The 18,564-nt window shown below is 37.1% G+C and overlaps 1 pseudogene; it reads right to left on the bottom strand.

The window, feature by feature from the left end:
* Positions 1 to 51: 51 nt before the first annotated feature.
* LOC101317524 (large ribosomal subunit protein uL15-like) lies at positions 52 to 9,612 on the bottom strand (annotated as a pseudogene).
* Positions 9,613 to 18,564: the final 8,952 nt, after the last annotated feature.

Genomic DNA, 18,564 nt, shown 5'->3' with positions numbered 1-18,564 from the left:
ATTTATTGATTTATTGATTTATATTTTTTGAAAAGCACTTGTTAACATTTAATGAATCTTCCACCATGTAGCTTCAAGCTACCAGGACACAAGCCCCACCCACATCCTTAATCTTCTTCTCAGCTCTTCTGCTGAAGAATTTGGCCTTCACGATGACAGGCTGCTTTGGGAGCTTCCCCTTCCCCAGAACTTTGTAGTAGCCCAATAGCACCATATAAATGATAGGAGCAGCTCCAGTCTTGTTCTTCGCAGCATTTACCCAAGTCTGCTCACTGACCAAGGTCCATAATTTATCAAGGTTGACAGTTGGGCAGAAGTTCTGGTTCCTCTTTAAGTGGTAATGCCTCATACCAACTTTCTCAAGGTAGCCTGGTAGCAGGTGATCCTGTGGCAACGCATGCCACCAGCATTACCCTGGACTTCTGGTTGCTTCCGGTGTTTGCCGATGTGGCCGTGGCCGTGGCCGTGGCTCACTTGGCCCCTAACAGACTAGAGAATTTAAACAAGTGTTTTGTCTATGAGTTTGTGAAAAAGACTGAGAAGGAAGGAGAGGGAGAAGGTTTAAAAGGGTTTGAAAAGCAGTGTTTCTACAGAGAACTTGCTCCCTGTTAGACTTTTTGAGATTTAAGGGATGATCCATGAACTAATATTTATTTTCATTCTACCATATATCAGAGAATGGGCTTGGATTTTCACATGTCAGCTCAATGATCCTCACAATCATCCTGCAAAGTAGGAATATTACTTCCATTCTGTGGTTGAGGAAACTGAGCATATGAGCTAAGGATCTTGCCAAAGGTCACATGGCCGTCAATAGCAAAGTCAGATTTTAAACCTATTTCAAGACTCAAGCTCTTTCTAGCTTAAGCTGCTTTCATCTCTTGAGACAGTGTTTTCCAACCCTTTAGGTCAAGACTTGAAGGATCATGGAATCAACTTAGTGGTTCTTAAATAGCATTTGAAAGAAATACAAAGATTAGAATAAAATAAAAAAAAGGGTATCAGAGTGCACTACACATAGTAAGGGTCAACACTGGTTGAAATTCTTGCTTCAGTCAGACATACACATGTATAAACATAAATATTGGTGTGTCCTGAGTTGTGATGGGAAATATACTCTTACTGAGTTTTCAAAAGTTTGAAAAACTCATCTAGTGAAATAAAGATCAGATCACAGCTACTACGTTAACTCATTTCTTATTTCATCCTATGAAGTTGAATGTTTGTGGGTAACCGACAGGACACCACACCTCACAGCAAGGGTAGAATAGGAAAGAGAAGCAGAAAACTTCATGAGGGCTGAAGGAGGACAGCGGACCTTCATTTCAGTCATGGCAAACTACAAGACTTCTTTAGTTTAAACCTTCACCTGCCACATCAAGGGAAGATAGTAGTAATTACTGTTTCAAGGAAAATGTATGTGTGGGTAATTTATTGAGGTGATAAATTGAGGGGGGTTCCCCACCTCCTCCTTCCCACCTCCCTCTGGATTTGTGACCTGTAATGAAAGAGAAAGAGGAATAACATTTGAAATTGAAGTGTATGTGTATGCTAATATTGATACTTATTGAACACATGTGCTTTTGAAGATTTATTATTTATACTGTATAGAATTATATATAAAATCCAACTAAACTCCGTGTGTGGTGTTAAGTTATAATCTGTTTCTCTTTGGAATCCCATTCTGTGTACAAACATTTTTACAAAACATGTGGATTAGTAGTAGGAGTAGATGGTTTAAAAACATTATGTTAAAGCAACACCTTAAGTCAGCATGTTGAAAGAATGAGAAAATCAAAATAGTACTGTAGTTCCCTTACTGGTGGATATAAGAGGGGAATCCTAGGATGCGGGGAATATATAGATATCTCTGTAAGTTTACAAATGTCCCAGCAGTTGTTAATTTCTCCTGGAAGAACCTTAGATACACTAAATTTCTCAATAAATATTACTTTACATTTTAGCAAAGAAACTTAACTACTTACCTAGTAAACAAGGTTTTAAATTTGCCATTTTCCTCTTTTCCCTTTTTATATTCAAATATTAGTGCTAGTGCTGTTTTGAAGAGCCTAGATTTTACTCTGTACCATATTTAAATTTTATAAGTCTGAATAAATTATCGTAACCAGCTAGTTGTGTTAATTATATTTGCGTTTCTAACTAGTCAGATTTTAGAGGATTAAAACACAGAAAATTTAATTTCATAGTGTCAACCATTTCCAAATGCATGATGATACCAAGCAGAGTGGACTTAGGTATAGTGAAATAAACAATTCTATGTGTGTGTCACTGACACCATAAGATATTTAAATTTATCTAAACCAACTCTTTCCATAGTGTTGCCTACTATAAATTAATATAGAAAGCCCTTAGGATGCTTGGCCAGTGATATGGAAATTGACACAGTAAATATTTGTTTCATGTTCTGGGAATTGTGTACACTGCAGATCAGTTGTGTTTAATCATTACCATTTGGCCAATTTTGCTTTTTTCAGAAGAAAGATAATTATGTATTGGATATGGCAGTCTTGGTGCTTGTTAAACACATAGCTCTTTTAGGCTTATACTGCCCACCTCGAGTCCCTTGCTCAGGAGGTGAAAGCTATAATTTGTGCAGAGAAAGGGAATTTGTTGTCTCAAATAACTGAGAAGTAAAAAATAGGGTAAATTCAAGCATGGCTGGATTCAGAAACCCACTTATTGGATTTAGTAGCTGGTTTCTATCTGTTGCCCAGATTGGCCATGTTTTGGCTCCATTTTCAGGATCAGTGTGGTCACAAGATGGTAGCAGCTGCGCCAGCCTCACATCTCCTCAAGTCAAAGCCAAACCGAAGGGGGAAATGTCCTTTCTGTTGAAATATCTCTTTCTGGTTATTCAAGTAAAAGTCCTGAGATTAGCTCTGATTTATTCTGACTAACTTGGCTAGAGTTAAGTGCCTATTCTTGGATCAATCTTTGTAGCCAGGGGAATTCGAAGTTCTGATTAGCTGAACTTGGGCCTTATGTTCCATCCCTGGACCCAGGAATTGAGGTTGGATTCAAAGCACATGGATTGAAAGTTGGGAAGGGGTATTGTTTTTAGAATAAAGAGGAGTGGGCTGCTGGAGAACAAAAAATATTCACAATTCTCAGATCATTTTTATTTTCTTTAAGCTAATTCAATCTTTTTAAAATAAGAATGGGAAATATATGTATATTTATCAGTTTCAATCTAGGGAGAATATATATGGAAGGGGCCAGTCACTTACTGACTTTATGATCTTGCGCAGATCAAAATATCTTTGATCCTTGTTCTCCTCAGCGGCAAATGGGGATAATATTGTCTTTCTACTACCTCACAGGTGGTTGTGAAGACCTAAACAGATAATGCTTCTAATAAAAATCATAATATCTAATATTTAATGAGCAGTTTGCCTAGAAATTACATTGTTACATCCCTATAATCATTCTGTACAGTAGATACTACTATAATACTTATTTTTAAATGACCTAAGGCTTACAGAGGTTAAGTAACTTGCCCAGTATCAATCACACAGCAGTTAAATGACTGAGTCAGTACTCATGTCTATCTGGCTACCAAGTTCATTCTAATAGCCACCATGATACAGATATAGGGGACTGTCATTGGATTCTTCAATTCTAAGAGTCACATGTTTTCACATTTCAGCATTTTAAAAAACCAGTATGTGCCTTACAACTGATGGTAAGAGGACAATCATGATGTAGTAGTTGTTGTCTGCTTATGTGTAAATTGGTTACCGCTAGTCTTATTGTTATTTCAGTTGAGTCGGCTACATGTGTTGAGTTTAAATGCTATACAAATATTAAAATATTACATTATCATTTGGCATTGAAATAGAAATTTATTTAATAGAAAGACACAGAAACAGAGTAATGAAGCATAAATGTGATACAGTGAAGTAATATCCATCGCCAGAGGAATAGCCAGTTTCACACTTTCTTATAAGGCAATGACCACATGCTTTATGGGATCTTAGAAAGGAAGATCCCCAAAAGTAGAAGCTACCTTATGTTTTCTCCTGATATATGTGTTAAAGGACTGCCTGTCAAATGACATTTACCAAAGCAATAATGAATTTATTTTGCTTATATTTTGCTTTCTATGTAGGAATATGGTGATAAATATCTATGTCCAAGTAAGTCACAAAAATCTCTTTTTTAAAATATAGAACACAATATTAAGTGACAAGAAGCTTTGTGCCATAGTTTAATTGGCATTGGTCTTCCATTTTATTGTGTATAAAACATTTGTGTTTCTTACAGTTTATGGAGTCTTAAATTCTATAAAATATGACATTATTGTAGAAATAAGAGAAAGGTTTTTTTTTAAAACATCTTTATTGGAGTATAACTGTTTTACAATGTTGTGTTAGTTTCTGCTGTATAAAAAAGTGAATCAGCTATACGTATACATATATCCCCATATGCCCTCCCGTTTGAGCCTCCCTCCCAACCTCCTTATCCCATCCAACTAAGTGGTCACAAAGCACCGAGCTGATCTCCCTGTGCTATGCAGCTGCTTCCCACTAGCTATCTATTTTACATTTGGTAGTATATATATGTCAATGCTACTCTCTCACTTCGTCCCAGCTTACCCTTCTCCCTCCCTGTGTCCTCAAGTCCATTCTCTACATCTACATCTTTATTCCTGCCCTGCCCCTAGGTTCATAAGAATCCTTTTTTTTTTAGATTCCATACATATATGTTAACATACGGTATTTGTTTTTCTCTTTGTGACTTACTTCACTCTGTATCAGAGACTCTAGGTCCATCCACCTCACTACAAATAACTCAATTTCATTTCTTTTTATGGCTGAGTAATATTCCATTGTATATATGTGCCACATCTTCTTTATCCATTCATCTGTCGATGGACACTTAGGTTGTTTCCATGTCCTGGCTATTGTAAATAGTGCTGCAATGAACATTGTGTTACATGTCTCTTTTTGAATTATGGTTCTCTCAGGGTATATGCCCAGTAATGGTATTGCTGGGTTATATGTAGTTCTATTATTAGTTTTTTAAGGAACCTCCATACTGTTCTCCATAGCGGCTATATCAATTTACATTCCCAGCAACAGTGCAAGAGTGTTCCCTTGTCTCCACACCCTCTCCAGCATTTACTGTTTGTAGATTTTTTGATTATGGCCATTCTGACTGGTCTGAGGTGATACTTCACTGTAGTTCTGATTTGCATTTCTCTAATGAGTAGTGATGTTGAGCATCCTTTCATGTGTTTGTTGGCAATCTGTATATCTTCTTTGGAGAAATGTCTGTTTAGGTCTTCTGTCCATTTTTGTATTGGGTTGTTTGTTTTCTTGTTATTGAGCTGTATGAACTGCTTGTGTATTTTGGAGATTAATCCTTTGTCAGTTGCTTCATTTGCAAATATTTTCTCACATTCTGAGGGTTGTCTTTTGGTCTTATTTATGGTTTCCTTTGCTGTGCAAAAGCTTTTAAGTTTCATTAGGTTCCATTTGTTTATTTTTGTTTTTATTTCCATTCCTCTAGGAGGTGGATCAAAAGGGATCTTGGTGTGGCTTCCCTGGTGGTGCAGTGGTTGAGAGTCTGCCTGCCGATGCAGGGGACGTGAGTTCATGCGCCAGTCCGGGAGGATCCCACATGCCATGGAGCAGCTGGTCCCGTGAGCCATGGCCGCTGAGCCTGCACGTCTGGAGCCTGTGCTCCGCAATGGGAGAGGCCACAACACTGAGAGGCCTGCGTACTGCAAAAAAAAAAAAAAAAAAGGGATCTTGCTGTGATGTATGTCATAGAGTGTTCTGCCTATGTTTTCCTCTAAGAGTTTTATAGTGTCTGGCCTTACAAGTAGGTCTTTAATCCATTTTATGTTTATTTTTGTATACTGTGTTTGGGAGTGTTCTAATTTCATTCCTTTACATGTAGCTGTCCAGTTTCCCCAGCACCATTTAATATACGTGTGGGTTTATCTATGGGCTTTCTATCCTGTTCCATTCACTCTACTTCTATTTTTGTGCCAGTAGCATACTGTCTTGAATACTGCAGCTTTATAGTATAGTCTGAAGTTAGGGAGCCTGATTCTTCCAGCTCCAATTTCCTTTCTCAAGATTGCTTTGACTTTTCAGGGTCTTTTGTGTTTCCATACAAATTGTGACATTTTTTGTTCTACTTCTGTGAAAATGCCATTGGTAATTTGATAGTGATTACAATGAATCTGTAAATTGCTTTGGGTAGTATAGTCATTTTCACAGTGTTGATTCATGCTATCCAAGAACATGGTATATCTCTCCATCTATTAGTATCATCTTTGATTTCTTTCAACAGTGTCTTATACTTTTCTGCATGCAGGTCTTTTGTCTCCTTAGGTAGGTTTATTCCTAGGTATTTTATTCTTTTTATTGCAATGGTAAATGGGAGTGTTTCCTTAAGTTCTCTTACAGAGTTTTCATCATTAGTGTATTGGAATGTAAGAGATTTCTGTGCATTAATTTTGTATCCTGCTACTTTACCAGATTCATTGATTAGCTCTAGTAGTTTTCTGGTAGCATCTTTAGGATTCTCTATGTATAGTATCATGTCATCTGCAAACACTGACAGTTTTACTTCTTCTTTTCCTATTTGGATTCCTTTTATTTATTTTTCTTCTCTGATTGTTGTGGCTAAACTTCCAAAACTATGTTGAATAAGAGTGGTGAGAGTGGGCAACCTTGTCTTGTTCCTGATCTTAGAGGAAATGGTTTCAGTTTTTCACCATTGAGGATGACGTTGGCTGTGGGTTGGTCATATATGGCCTTTATTATGTTGAGGTAGGTTCCCTCTATGACTACGTTCTGGAGAGTTTTTATCATAAATCAGTGTTGAATTTTGTTAAAAGCCTTTTCTGCATCTATTGACATTATCACATTGTTTTTATTCTTCAATTTGTTAATATGGTGTAACACATTGATTGATTTGCATATATCAAAGAATCCTTGCATTCCTGGGTTAAACCCCACTTTATCATGGTGTTTTATCCTTTTAATGTGCTGTTGGATTCTGTTTGCTAGTATTTTGTTGAGGATTTTTGCATCTATGTTCATCAGTGATATTCGCCTATAGTTTTCTTTTTTTGTGACCTCTTTGTCTGGCTTTGTATCAGGGGGATGGTGGCCTTGTAGAATGAGTTTTGGAGTGTTCCTCCCTCTGCTATATTTTGGAAGAGTTTGCAAAGGATAGGTGTTAGCTCTTCTCTAAATGTTTGATAGAATTCGCCTGTGAAGCCATGTGGTCCTGGGCTTTTGTTTGCTGGAAGATTTTTAATCACAGTTTCAACTTCAGTGCTTGTGGTTCCTCTGCTTATATTTTCTATTTCTTCCTGGTTCAGTCTAAGAAGGTTGTGCTTTTCTAAGAATTTGTCTATTTTTTACAGGTTGTCCAATTTATTGGCATATAGTTGCTTGTAGTAATTTCTCATGATTCATTGTATTTCTGCAGTGTCAGTTGTTACTTCTCGGTTTTCATTTTTAATTCTGTTCATTTCAGTCTTCTCCCTTTTTTTCTTGGTGAGTCTGGGTAATGGTTTATCAATTTTGTTTATCTTCTCAAAGAACTAGCTTTTAGTTTTATTGATATTTACTACTGTTTCCTTCATTTCTCTTTCACTTATTTCTGATCTGATCTTTATGATATCTTTCCTTCTGCTAACTTTGGGGGTTTTTTTGTTCTTCTTTCTCTAGTTGCTTTAGGTGTAAGATTAGGTTGTTTATTTGAGATTTTTCTTGTTTCTTGAGGTAGGATTGTATTGCTATAAACTTCCCTCTTAGAATTGCTTTTGATGCATCAAATAGGTTTTGGGTCATCGTGTTTTCATTGTCATTTGTTGCTAGGTATTTTTTGATTTCTTAGTGCTCTCTTGGTTATTTAGTAGTGTACTGATTAGCCTCCATGTGTTTGTATATTTTACAGTTTTTTTTTTTCCTGCAATTGATATCTAGTCTCATAGCATTGTGGTTGGAAAAAATGCTTGATATGATTTCAATTTTCTTAAATTTCCCAAGGCTTGATTTGTGACCCAAGGTATGATCTGTCCTGGAGAATGTTCCATGAGCACTTGAGAAGAAAGTGCATTCTGTTGTTTTTAGATGAAATGTCCTATAAATATCAATTAAGTCCATGTTGTTTAATGTGTCATTTAAAGCTTGTGTTTCCTTATTTATTTTCATTTAGGATGATCTTTCTATTGGTGAAAGTGGAGTGTTAAAGTTCCCTACTATTATTGTGTTCCTGTCAATTTCCCCTTTTATGGCTGTTAGTATTTTCCTTATGTATTGAGGTGTTCCTATATTGGGTGCATGAATATTTACAATTGTTATATTTTCTTCTTGGATTGATCCCTTGATCATGAAATAGTGCGTGTCTTTGTCTCTTGTAATAGTCTTTATTTTAAAGTCTATTTTATCTGATATGAGTATTGCTACTCCAGCTTTCTTTTGATTTCCATTTTCATGGAATATCTTTCTCCATCTCCTCACTTTCAATCTGTATGTGTCCCTAGGTCTGAAATTGGTCTCTTGTAGACAGCCTGTACAGAGGTCTTGTATTTGTATCCATCCAGCCAGTCAATGTCTTTTCGTTGGAGCATTTAATCCATTTACATTTAAGGTAATTATCGATATATATGTTCCTATTACAATTTTCTTCATTGTTTTGGCGGGCTTTTCCTTCTCTTGTGTTTCCTGCCTAAAGAAATTCCTTTAGCATTTGTTGTAAAGCTGGTTTGGTGGTGCTGAATTCTCTTAGCTTTTGCTTGTCTGTAAAGGTTTTCATTTCTCCATGAATCTGAATGAGATCCTTGCTGGGTAAAGTAATCTTGGTTGTAGGTTTTTCCCTTTCATCTCTTTAAATATGTCCTGCAACTCCATTCTGGCTTGCAGAGTTTCTGCTGAAAGATCAGCTGTTAACCTTACGGGGATTCCCTTCTATGTTATTTGTTGCTTTTCCCTTGCTGCTTTTAATATTTTTTGTTTGTTATTTATTTTTGATTGTTTGATTGATATGTGTCTTTGCATATTCCTCCTTGTATTTATCCTGTATAGGACTGTCTGTGCTTCCTGGACTTGATTTACTATTTCCTTTCCCATGTTAGGGAAGTTTTCAACTATAATCTCTTCAAATATTTTCTCAGACCCTCTCTTTTTCTGTTTTTCTTCTGGGACCCCTTTAATTTGAATATTGGTGTGTTTGATGTTGTCCCAGAAGTCTCTGAGACTGTCCTCAAGTCTTTTCATTCGTTTTTCTTTACTCTGATCTGCAGTCGTTGTGTCCACTATTTTATCTTTCAGGTCACTTATCCGTTCTTCTGCCTCAGTTATTCTGCTATTGATTCCTTCTAGAGAATTTTTAATTTCATTTATTGTGTTGTTCATCATTGTTTGTTTGCTCTTTTGCTCTTCTAGGTCCTTGTTAAACCAATTTTTGTATTTTCTCCATTCTATTTCTATGATTTTGGTCACCTTTACTATCATTATTCTGAATTCTTTTTCTGGTGGACTGCTTATTTCATCTTCATTTGTTTAGTCTGGTGGGTTTTTACCTTGCTCCTTCATCTACTGCATATTTCTGTCTTGTCACCATGTTTAACTTGCTGTGTTTGGGGTCTCCTTTTTACAATCTGCTGGTTCATGTTTCCTGTTGTTTTTTGTTTCTGCCCCCAGTGGGTGAGGTTGATTCAGTGGTTTATGTAGGCTTCCTGGTGGAGGGGCTCCTGCCTGTATTCTGGTGGGTGGAACTGGATATTTTCTTTCTAGTGTGCATGACTGTGTCCGGTGGTGTGTTTTGAGGTGTCTGTGAACTTGTTATAATTTTAGGCAGCCTCTCTGCTAATGGGTAGGGTTGTATTCCTGTCTTGCTAGTTGCTTGGCATGGGATGTCCAACACTGGAGCTTGTGGGCCATTGGAGCTGGATCTTAGCATTGAGATGGAGATGTTTGGCAGAATTCTCACTAACTGACATTACTTTGGGCCAGGAGGTCTCTGGTGGTTCAATGCTCTGAACTCGGCTCTCTCACCTCAGAGGCTCAGGCCTGACACCAGGCTGGAACACCAAGACCCTGTCAGCCACATGGCTCAGAATAAAAGGGAAAAATGAAAGGAAAAAAAACTAAAATAAAAACATTTAAAAAAAACCAGTAATAATAATAAAAAAAGAGAACAACAAAATGAATAAACAAATCCACCTAAGATAACAAGTGCTAAAAAGTATACTAAGAGAAATATAAAAATCTGAAACAAATCAGTCACAGACAGCAAATCCCAAGTGTACAGTTGCTCGTAAAGCCCACCACCTCTGTTTTGGGATGATTTGTTGTCTATTCAGGTATTCCACAGATGCAGGGTACATCAAGTTGATTGTGGAGCTTTAATACGCTGCTTCTGAGGCTGCTGGGAGAAATTTCCCTTTCTCTTCTTTGTTCGCACAGCTCCTGGGGTTCAGCTTTGGTTTTGGCCTCGCCTCTGCATGTAGGTCACCCTCAGGCATCTGTTTCTGCCCAGACAGGATGGGGTTAAAGCAGGGCTGATTAGGAGGCTCTTGCTCATTCATGCCAGGGTGAGGGAGGGGTATAGTAGTTATAATTGAAATATGGAGTGAGCCTGCTGTGGCAAAGGCCAACATGATGTTGCAACAGCCTGAGGAGCACCGTGTGTTCTCCCAGGGAACTTGTCCCTGGATCACAGGACCCTGGCAGTGTAATTCTGTGCAGGCTCCTGGTGTGTGTGTGTGTGTGTGTGGGTGCATGGATAGTGACCTGTGTTTGCATACAGGATTCTTGGTGTCTGCAGCAGCAGCATTAGCATTTCATGCCCATCTCTGAGGTCTGTGCTGATAGCTGTGGCTCATGCCCATCTCTGGAGCTCATTTAGGTGGCGCTCTGACTTCTGTGGGCAGACAGGGAAGGAATCCCCTCTCCTTGTGCACCCCGAAACAATGGTCTCTTGCCTCTTAGGCAGGTCCAGACTTTTTCCTGGACTCCCTCCCAGCTAGCTGTGGTGCACTGACCCCCTTCAGGCTGTGTTCACGCAGTCAACCCCAGTTTTCTCCCTGGGGTCTGACTTCCAAAGCCCAAGTCTCAGCTCCCAGCCCCCACCCACCCTGGTGGGTGAGCAGACAAGTGTCTCAGGCTGGTGAATGCTGGTTGGCACTGATCCTCTGTGTGGGAATCTCTCTGCTTTACCCTTTGCAACCCTGTTGCTGCTTTCTCCTCTGTGGTTCTGAAGTTTCACCCTGCCCACTGCCTGTCTCCACCAGTGAAGGGGCTTCCTAGTGTGTGGAAACTTTTCCTCCTTCACAGCTCCCTCCCAGAGGTGCAGGTCCCATGCCTATTCTTTTGTCTCTTTTTTTTCCTTTTTCTTTTGCTCTACCCAGTTACTTTGGGGGGGGTGGTTATTGCCTTTTGGGAAGTCTGCCTGCATTCAGTATGTGTTCTATACGAGTTGTTCCACATGTAGATGTATTTTTGGTGTATCTGTGGGGAGGAAGGTGATCTCCATGTCTTACTCCTCCACCATCTTGAAGGTCCCCAAGAGAAAGTTTTATATTTTGAGTTTTTCTTACAGCTCTGTAGTGGATCAAGCATTTTCAGGATCTTTAATATAAAAATGAAACCATTAATTCTAAAAGCTAAAGCATTGGAGATTCATTAAAAAATTCAGAAAAATTATAAGTACTTAAATTTTCATTTAACAAATTATAAAATTGGCTAAAAAAATAGAAACAGGAACAGATTTCTGGCCAGGTAATTACTCAACCTACTCTTTCTTTAGCACATACTAGACAAATATGGGTATATGGGCCTCAAAGTATTTTGAAACTAATTCTTAGTTTGGGGCTCAAGATTGCTGCTAATCAGCTCTACTTTTATTTTATAAAATAAGGAGTTTAAAAAATATTCTCTATCATCCATAACTATGATTTCATAGGGAAGAAAGAGGGATCAGTTGAAATCCAGGGGGGCTTATTTCTTACCATTAATGATTCTCCTTCCTCCAAAGAATTGAATCTTAAGATACTAAACCTTTTCCCACAAAACAATTATTACAGAGAAAGGGTATCCATTCTCAATTTGCTTGAAGCATTTACTTAAAAACCCCGTTTTGATCAACTTTTATTAAACTTCAGAACTTCTGCAGTTATTAAACTGCAGAAGTTCACAGGAAGCTCTTATTCAGAGGCTGTGAAGTCACTGAATGAAATAAAATCAAATTTGGCCTGGTATTGCATGGAAATCTCGTTAGCAGAGGCTGGGCTGTTTTCCTTGGGGTTGAACCTACTTAGCACTGTTTATTGATGATCTTCTAGGTCTCAATAGATTCAATAATAACAGAACCTTTTTACACCAAATTATGCTGAAAAATACAATATATTTTCTTTTCTAGGAAAATGTCAATATGAGTAAATTTGATTTGATTTTTATCCCTGGAACTTTACAGATTGCCATTTTAGTTTTGAGTTTCTCAAACCATGCAGTTTTGCAAATAAGTAACAATGAACATGTTCTTAGAAATGATTACTGTTACTACTACCAGTACTACCTAAACTTCGTCTAATACTTTGTAATTTATAGTATCACTTCACATGTATTATCTCACTAAATTCTTACATATTTATTGTAGAATACCTATAGAATTCAATATGTAAAATATCATATTTTGTCTCGTGTACTGGTTTCCATATACTGACCTCAATATTTCCTATTACAAAGGGAGGTGTGTGCTTTACTTGGTAGAAACCTCCAAAGATTATGCAGTGTGTCTATCAGAACAATTTTCCAGTTAGTCATGATGGGTAATCTCCCTAGTATTACTATAGCCTTGATACAATGTTTGAGAGTAAGGGTTGGGGATTTGTGGCACACTGAAAAATGGTGTGAAGTATAAAGTATTGAAAAGGAAGTAGATTAATGCATTGAACGATTAAAAGGAAAACAAGGGGGCTTCCCTGGTGGCGCAGTGGTTGGGAGTCTGCCTGCCAATGCAGGGGACGCGAGTTCGCGCCCTGGTCTGGGAGGATCCCACATGCCGCGGAGCAACTGGGGCCGTGAGCTACAATTACTGAGCCTGCGCGTCTGGAGCCTGTGCTCCGCAACAAGAGAGGCCGCGATAGTGAGAGGCCCGCGCACCGCAATGAAGAGTGGCCCCCGCTTGCCACAACTAGAGAAAGCCCTCGCACAGAAACGAAGACCCAACACAGCCATAAATAAATAATAATAATAATAATTAATAATAATAATATCATAATAATAATACCACCCTTGATTTAAAAAAAAAAGAAAAAGGAAAACAAAAAGGAGAAAACATGCTCTCACAACACTTCAGAAAGTGTCAATTTTGTTAGTTGAAATTATTAGTTATCTAGCTTTTTTTTTAATTTAAATGTTCTGTCATGGAAACACAATCTCACCTTAGTCCATGACTTTGGTGTTGGGACATTGATTTGGGATTCTGGGATTTTGCTTGTATTTATCAAATAAAAAAGGATTATCTTAAAAATGCAGTCTTTCAGGAGCTGAGCTTTTTATTTTAAATGGAATTTTCCTTATTTGTTTTATTACATGTATATGTTTATGATTTTTATCAAGATGATGAAAAGAAGTATTTAAATTTTAATTCTTAGGATAGACTAGATACAGTACTTCCAGTTAAGGCCATGTTCATACAAATAAGTGTCCCTGGCAAGCTTCAGTGAGCCAAGGTCCCTCAGAGTGAACCAGCAGGAGGAAAAGATAGGTTGAGAGGCAGTGAGAAGAAGCTCATAATTGCACATGTTTAATTTCAATAATTAGGCATAGTGTTAATAGAAACATTCATTTGAAGCAAAGGCTGGTTATTTGCACAAACAGAGGAAATATGTGGTGCTGTAGTTTTGCTATGAAGACTGCAAAATTAAGCAAGAAATACTCAGCTCAATATAAATTTAAAAACATGTTTTCAAAGAGAATTAGAAATAGAATTTGGGAACTAAATCTCAAAATGCCTAATAGATTTTATTTCAGAACAGTGTCCTTAACATAGTTAGTTCTATTTTCTTTTAAAAGCTTCATTGAAATATAATTAGTATACTATACAATTCATTCTTTGAGTGTAAAATTCAGCACCTTTCAGTATATTCACAGTTGTGCATCCATCACCACAATCAATTTTAGAACATATTCATTGCCTAAAAAGAAAGCCTGGACCCCTTAGCTACCACTCTTTAATCCTCCCATACTCCTAAGAACCGTAGGCAACCTCTGATTGATTTTCTGCTTCTATAGATTTTCTAATTCTGTACATTATATATAAATGGAATTGTACAATATGTGGTTCTTTAACACTGATTATTTAACTTAGTATAATGTTTTCAAAGTTCAACCATGTTGTAGCATATATAAATAATTTATTTTTATTGATGAATAATGTTCTATTGTAGAGGTATACTGCATTCATTAGTTGATAGACATTTGGGTTGTTTCCACCTTTTCACTATTACGAAGAATGCTGCTAAGAACACTCGAGTACAAGTTTTTGTGTGCACATATATTTTAATTTATCTTGGGTGTATATATAGGAGTGGAATTGCTGGATCATATAGTAACTTTATGTTTAATCTTTTTAAGGAACAACCAGACTGTTTCCCAAAGTGGCTGCAACATTTTACATTCCCATCAGCAATGCATAAGTGTTCCAATTTCTCTATATCCTCTCTGGTACTTATTATTTTCTCTCTGTTTGTTGTGTGTGTCTACGTGTGTGTGTGTAATGATAGCCGTCCTAGTGGCTGTGAGGTGGTATCTCCTTGTGGTTTTCATCTTTATTTCCATGTTGGTTAATTACACTATCTTAGACATTTGTATATCTTCTTCGGAGAGCTATCTATTCAGATCCTTTGCTTATTTTTAATTGGGTTTACTCTTTATTATTGAGTTTTATAGCTCTTTATGTAGTCTAGATACAAATCCCTTATCAGGTTTATGATTTGCAAAAAGTTTCTCCTGTGAGTTTTCTGCTCACTGTTTTTTATTTTATTGCAGTATAATTGCTTTACAATTTGTGTTAGTTTCTGCTATACAATGAAGTGAATCAGCTATATGTATACATATATCTCCTTCCTCTTAGACCTCCCTCTCCCATCATCCCACCCATCTAGGTCATCAGAGAGCACTGAACTGAGCTCCCTGTGCTATACAGCAGGTTCCCATTAGCTATCTATTTTACACATGGTATTGTATTTTTGTCAAACCTAATCTCTCAATTCATCCCATGCTCCCCTTTCCCCACTGTGTCCACACGTCCATTTTCTATGTCTGCATTTCTATTCCTGCCCTACAAATAGTTTCATCTGTACCAGTTTTCTAGATTCCACATATATGCGTTAATATATGATATTTAGACTCTAGGTCCATCTCTACAAATGACCCAATTTCATTTCCTTTTATGATCTCCCTGTGTTACACAACTGCTTCCCACTAGCTACCTATTTTACATTTAGTAGTGTATATATGTCAGTGTTATTCTTTCACTTCGTCCCAGCTTACCCTTCCCTCTCCCTGTGTCCTCAAGTCCATTCTCCACATCTGTTTCTTTATTCCTGTCCTGCCCCTAGGTTCATCAGAAAAATTTTTTTTTTACATTCCAAATATATTGGTTTGCATACAGTATTTGATTTTCTCTTTGTGACTTACTTCACTCTGTATGACAGACTCTAGGTCCCTCCTCCTCACTACAAATAACTCAATTTCATTTCTTTTTATGGCTGAGTAATATTCCATTGTATATATGTGCCACATCTTCTTTATCCATTCATCTGTCGATGGACACTTAGGTTGCTTCCATGTCCTGGCTATTGTAAGTAGTGCTGCAATGAACATTGTGATACGTGACTTTTTTTGAATTATGCTTTTCTCAGGGTATATGCCCAGTAGTGGTATTGCTGGGTCATATGGTAGTTCTATTTTTAGTATTTTAAGGAACCTTCCTACTGTTCGCCATAGTGGCTGTATAAATTTACATTCCCACCAACAGTGCAGGAGGGTTCCCTTTTTTCCACACCTTCTCCAGAATTTATTGTTTGTAGATTTTTTGATGAAGGCCATTCTGACTGGTGTGAGGTGGTACCTCATTGGAGTTTTGATTTGCATTTCTCTAATGATTAATGATGTTGAGCATCCTTTCTGTATGTCTTCTATGGAGAATGTCTGTTTAGCTCTTCTGCACATTTTTGTATTGGGTTGTTTGTTTTTTTTGTTATTGAGCTGCATGAGCTGCTTGTATATTTTGGAGATTAATCCTTTGTCAGTTGCTTCATTTGTAAATATTTTCTCCCATTCTGAGGGTTGTCTTTTCATCCTGTTTATGGTTTCCTAGGCTGTGCAAATGCTTTTAAGTTTCATTAGGCCCCATTTGTTTACTTTTATTTTCATTACTTTAGAAGGTGAATTATAGAAGATCTTGCTGTGATTTATGTCAAAGTGTTTTTCCTATGTTTTCCTGTAAGAGTTTTATGGCATCCAGTCTTACATTTAGGTCTTTAATCCATTTTGTGTTTATTTTTGTGTATGGTGTGAGGGAGTGTTCTACTTTCATTCTTTTACATGTAGTTGTCCAGTTTCCCCAGCACCATTTAATAAAGAGTCTGTCTTATCTCCATTGTATATTCTTGCCTCTTTATCAAAAATAAGGTAACCACATGTGCATGGGTTTATCTCTGGGCTTTCTATCCTGTACCATTGATCTATATTTCTGTTTTTGTGCCAGTACCATACTGTCTTGATTTCTGTAGCTTTATATTATTGTTTGAAGTTGGGGAGTCCTGATTCCTCCAGCTGCATTCTTCTTTCTCAAGATGGCTTTGGCTATTCGGGGTCTTTTGTGTTTCCATAAAAATGGTAAAATTTTTTGTTCTAATTCTGCGAAAAATGCCATTGGTAATTTGATAGGGATCGCACTGAATCTGTAGATTGCTTTGGGTAGTATAGTCATTTTCACAATATTGATTCTTCCAATCCAGCAGCATTGTATATCTTTCCAACTGTTTGTGTCATCTTTGGTTTCTTTCATCAGTGTTTTATAGTTTTCTGAGTACAGTTCTTTTGCCTCCTAAGGTAGGTTTATTCCTAGGTATTTTATTCTTTTTGTTGCAGTGGTAAATGGGATTGTTTCCTTAATTTCTCTTTCTGATTTGTTGTTGTTAGTGTATAGGAATGTAAGAGATTTCTGTGCATTAATTTTGCAACCTGCAACCTTACCAAATTCATTGATTAATTCTAGTAGTTTTCTGGTAGCATCTTTAGGGTTTTCTATGTATGGTATCATGTCATCTGCAAACAGTGACAGTTTTAATTCTTCTTTTCCAATTGGATTCCTTTTACTTCTTTTTATTTTCTGATTGCCATGGCTAGGACTTCCAATACTATGTTGAATAATAGTGGTGAGAATGGACATCCTTGTTTTGTTCCTGATCTAGAGGAAATGTTTTCAGTTTTTCACCATTGAGAATGATGTTGGCTGTGGGTTTGTCATTACTGACCTTTATTATGTTGAGGTAGGTTCCCTCTATGCCCACTTCTGGAAAGTTTTTATCATAAATGGGTGTTGAATTTTGTCAAAAGCTTTTTTTGCCTCTATTGAGATGATCATATGGTTTTTATTCTTTAATTTGTTAATATGGTGTAGCACATTGATTGATTTCCATATATTGAAGAATCCTTGCATAACTGGGATAAATCAAACTTGATTATGGTGTATGATCTTTTTAATGTGTTGTTGGATTCTGTTTGCTAGTATTTTGTTGAGAATTTTATGTCTATGTTCATCAGTGATATTGGTCCATAATTTTCTTTTCTTGTGATATCTTTGTCAGGTTTTGGTATTAGGGTGATGGTGGCCTCACAGAATGAGTTTGAGAGTATTCCTCCATCTGCAATTTTTTGGAAGATTTTGAGAAGGAGAGGTGTTAGCTGTTCTTTAAATGTTTGTCAGAATTTGCTGGTGAAGCCAACTGGTCCTGGACTTTTGTTTGTTTGAAGAATTTAAATACACTATAAATTTCATTACTTGTGATTGTTCTGTTTATATTTTCTAATTCTTCCTGGTTCAGTCTTGGAAAGTTGTTCCTTTCTAAGAATTTGTCCATTTCTTTCAGACTGTCCATTTTTTTGGCATATAGTTGCTTGTAGTAGTCTCTTATGAGCCTTTGTACTTCCTCAGAGGTCATGGCTCACGGGCCTAGCTGGTCCACGGCATGTGGGATCTTCCCGAACCAGGGCATGAACCTGTGTCCCCTGCATCAGCAGGTGGACTCTCAACCACTGTGCCACCAGGGAAACCCCAACTTTTAGTTTTATTGATCTTTCCTATTGTTTTCTACATTTCTAATTCATTTATTTCTGCTCTGATCTTTATGATTTATTTCCATACACTAACTTTGGCATTTCTTTGTTCTTCTTTTTGTAGGTGAGTTAGGTGTAAAGTTAGGTTGTTTATTTGAGATTTTTCTTGTTTTTTGAGGTGAGATTGAATTGTTATGAACTTCCCTCTTAGAACTGCTTTTGC

Source organism: Tursiops truncatus, chromosome 17 (assembly GCF_011762595.2).
Source record: "Tursiops truncatus isolate mTurTru1 chromosome 17, mTurTru1.mat.Y, whole genome shotgun sequence".
Taxonomy (NCBI): Eukaryota; Metazoa; Chordata; class Mammalia; order Artiodactyla; family Delphinidae; genus Tursiops; species Tursiops truncatus.
This window is presented reverse-complemented; position numbering and strand designations above follow the sequence as displayed.